The sequence below is a fragment of the Limulus polyphemus genome, unplaced genomic scaffold, assembly GCF_000517525.1.
Source record: "Limulus polyphemus unplaced genomic scaffold, Limulus_polyphemus-2.1.2 Scaffold7249, whole genome shotgun sequence".
Taxonomy (NCBI): domain Eukaryota; kingdom Metazoa; phylum Arthropoda; class Merostomata; order Xiphosura; family Limulidae; genus Limulus; species Limulus polyphemus.
In genome coordinates, this window is record NW_013672859.1 from 38,121 (window position 1) to 42,602 (window position 4,482).

Sequence of the window (4,482 nt, forward strand, 5' to 3'; positions counted from 1 at the left end):
GACAAAACCTTGTCGAAACGTTGTACATTTGCTGTTATGTTAAACTTATATTAAAGTTTTTCTTCATTACCCATTCAAGCCGTCTCCAGCCATTATTAGTCTCAAAGTGGTTTCCTCGTCATCGAATTACCAATAAATTGTGCTCACAAGGGGTATCGAATCTTGATTTTTAGAGTATAACAATCAAAAAATTAAAACTTAAAACACTTGTGAAACTAAGCAGTGTAAGTCAACAATAAGAAAGTACAAACTTAAAACATAACTTACAGACAAATATTCTGTTACCATATGGTAATCACACCAGGCTTCACTGAAAGCATATCTTACAGACAAAGGTTGTGTTACCACGTGGTAATCACATTAGTCCCCACTGAAAGCATATCTTACAGACAAAGGTTGTGTTACCACGTGGTAATCACACCAGGCTTCACTGAAAGCATATCTCACAGACAAAGGTTGTGTTACCATATGGTAATCACACTAGTACCCTCTGAAAGCATATCTTACAGACAAAGGTTGTGTTACCAGGTGGTAATCGCACGAGGCTTCACTGAAAGCATATCTTACAGAAAAACTTTCGTTCAAACCCATTCAGCCATTTTCGAGAAATCTTGCTGCCAAACACACACACAGGGGCGAAAACATAACTTACAGACAAAGGTTGTGTTACCACGTGGTAATCGCACGAGGCTTCACTGAATGCATATCTTACAAACAAAGGTTGTGTTATCACGAGGTAATCACACGAGTCCCCACTGAAAACATATCTTACAGTAAAGAGTGAAAGTCATTTCCTTAGCGTTGATGGTGGGTAGTAGGGTACCTTCTCACTGCTCAGTAGTCCAAAACTAAGGAAGGCGGAGGACAACTTTAGTAGTTTAGCCATAAACATAAAATAAAAATACTGTCTTTTCTTGATGCATATGAAAAAAAAAATTAGCACTCGAAGTTTTTAATCTACAAAAGTATTTTAATAAAATATACGGATAAACCTTGTTAGGGCTTGGCAAGTTGAAACCGATAGTGGCAGGGCTTAGCAAGTTGAAACCGATAGTGGTAGGACTTAGCAAGTTGAAACCGATAGTGGTAGGGGCTCGGTGATTTGAAATCAGTACTGACAGGGACTTAGTGAGTTGAAACTGTCACAGATGAGGGCTTATTAGGGGTGAAATCGAAACTAAGAAGCCGGCTTGAACAGCAAAATGAAATCAACTCAACCCTGATAATAAAATAACTGTCAAAATACTTGTTTGTTTTGAATTTCGCGCGAAGCTATCTGTGCTAGCCGTCCATAATTTAGCAGTGTAGTCATCAACACCCACCGCCAACTCTTGGGCTACTCTTTCACCAACGAATAGTGGGACTGACCGTCACATTATAACGCCCCCACGGCTGAAAGGGCGGGACAGGGATTCGAACCCGCGACCCGCAAATTGCGAGTCGAGCTCCCTAACCACCTGGCCATGTCGGGCCTATTGTTAAAATACAAATCGAAAACTAAGCAGAAAAAACAAACGAAAACAGAAAGAATACCTTAATGTTAAAAATACTCCAAATAATATCTTTATGTTAAAATACTCCAAATAATGTCTTAATGTTAAAATACTCCAATAATATCTTAATATTAGAAATACTCCAAATAATGTCTTAATGTTAAAATACTCCAATAATATCTTAATATAAGAAATACTCCAAATAGTATCTTAATGTTAAAATACTCCAAATAATATCTTAATGTTTAAAATACTCCAAATAATATCTTAATGTTTAAAATACTCCCAATAATATCTTTATGTTAAAGTACTCCAAATAATGTCTTAATGTTAAAATACTCCCAATAATATCCTAATATTAGAAATACTCCAAATAGTATCTTAATATTAGAAATACTCCAAATAATGTCTTAATGTTAAAATACTCCAATAATATCTTAATATTAGGAAATACTCCCAATAGTATCTTAATATTAGAAATACTCCCAATAATATCTTAATGTTGGTCTACTGCTTGGAGGGGGAGGAATTGATAAACTGTAAAGGACAACTTCCATAAAATTTAACCATGCTCACACACGAAAACTAAATAAATAAAGAAATTCCAGCAACAAATACCATTTGGAATATTTTAAACATTAAGATATTATTTAGAGTATTTTAACATTAAGATACTATTGGGAGTATTTCTAATATTAAGATACTATTTGGAGTATTTCCTAATATTAAGATATTATTGGAGTATTTTAACATTAAGACATTATTTGGAGTATTTTTTTTTATTTATCTATATGATGTTGCTGTTTAGATGATTTATTTATCTATATGATGTTGCTGTTTAGATGATTTATTTATCTATAAGATGTTGCTGTTTAAATGATTTATTTATCTATATGATGTTGCTGTTTAGATGATTTATTTATCTATAAGATGTTGCTGTTTAGATGATTTATTTATCTATATGATGTTGCTGTTTAGATGATTTATTTACCTATAAGATGTTGCTGTTTAAATGATTTATTTATCTATATGATGTTGCTGTTTAGATGATTTATTTATCTATAAGATGTTGCTGTTTAGATGATTTATTTATCTATAAGATGTTGCTGTTTAAATGATTTATTTATCTATATGATGTTGCTGTTTAGATGATTTATTTATATATATGATGTTGCTGTTTTTGAATTATCTGTGTGGTCAGAGTGCTTTTCACTCCATCTTCATTCTTTCCCCACATACTGTCTTTGCTTTACAGAACTGAATACACCAGACCTAATGGAAACTATGGAAGGTGTATGACGTAGTAATCCTATTACAACCGTCAACATATTACAGATAAAATTATTTGTTTTCCATTATATGGATGCAAGCGTAAAAAGTTAACTTCCTCTATGCAGTTAACTTGAGTGTCCGAAGAATGACGGACCTACTTGTGGTTCCACTAAATTTAGGTTGATCAACTAAATTATACATCAAAGGATTCGCTATTGAACAAGAAACTAGAAGAGCCACAGCTTTGCATAGTTCCAAACTGTCTGGAACGAGTTTTTTTTTTTCTGCCGCCAGCTAGTCTATTGCAGATATACGACCCACTCACCCGCATGCAGTGGTGGCACGAGCGCAACGTAATTCGTCGACATGGTTTTACGTTATCACACCAAGCAATGTTACGTTTCTCAGCTGAACTTTAACCTTTAGCAAGGTCCAGTCAATGTCGAGGTTTAAGTATTGGAAGATGTTTCTCATATAGACTCACGAACGTCACACGATCCCTCAGCCGTTTAAAAAGTGGTCCTTTACAATTAACTATACAGATTGAAAGATCAACAGATAATTTTATCTTCATTGTTTTTAGCTCAATCAATCTTTACATAATTTAATATCAGTATTTTCTTCGTCATTTTTTATGATGTTTATGCCGGTCGCGGGATCAAATGCCACCTCTGATAAGGGTCCCTTTTCAGCCGTGGGGGTGTTTTAATTACGTTCAATCCCACTATTCGTCGGCACATGAGTTAGCGGTGGTTAATGTAGACTAACTGTCTTCCCTCTTGTCTATTACTTCTTAAATAGGGATGGCTAGCGAAATTCAACAAACAACCAAACGAGTTTATAGGTTTCTGAATCGTGATTAATTGAAAATAAAGAAATTTATTTGAAAAACGACATCTCGTAAACACATGTTTCTGTTAAGATGTGGAACAAGTAGTTTGGTTTTTATTTGTAACTGCTAATTTCAAAGGTAGAACTTACAAACAGCCTTAATCTAAAATAAACGTTAAAACCCGTGAGATACAAGGGAAGACTCAAGTTTTACTAAATCAGATACAAGGGAAGACTCAAGTTTTACTAAATCAGATACAAGGAAAGACTCAAGTTTTACTAAATCAGATACAAGGAAAGACTCAAGTTTTACTAAATCAGATACAAGGAAAGACTCAGTTTTACTAAATCAGATACAAGGAAAGACTCAGTTTTACCAACTCAGGTACAAGGAAAGACTCAAGTTTTACTAAATCAGATACAAGGAAAGACTCAGTTTTACCAACTCAGGTACAAGGAAAGACTCAGTTTTACCAAATCAGATACAAGGAAAGACTCAGTTTTACCAAATCAGGTACAACGAAAGACTTAAGTTTTACTAAATCAGATACAAGGAAAGACTCAGTTTTACCAAATCAGATACAAGGAAAGACTCAGTTTTACTAAATCAGATACAAGGAAAGACTCGGTTTTACCAACTCAGGTACAAGGAAAGACTCAAGTTTTACTAAATCAGATACAAGGAAAGACTCAGTTTACCAACTCAGGTACAACGAAAGACTCAAGTTTTACTAAATCAGATACAAGGAAAGACTCAGTTTTACCAAATCAGATACAAGGAAAGACCCAGTTTTACTAAATCAGATACAAGGAAAGACTCAGTTTTACCAAATCAGATACAAGGAAAGACCCAGTTTTACTAAATCAGATACAAGGAAAGACTCAG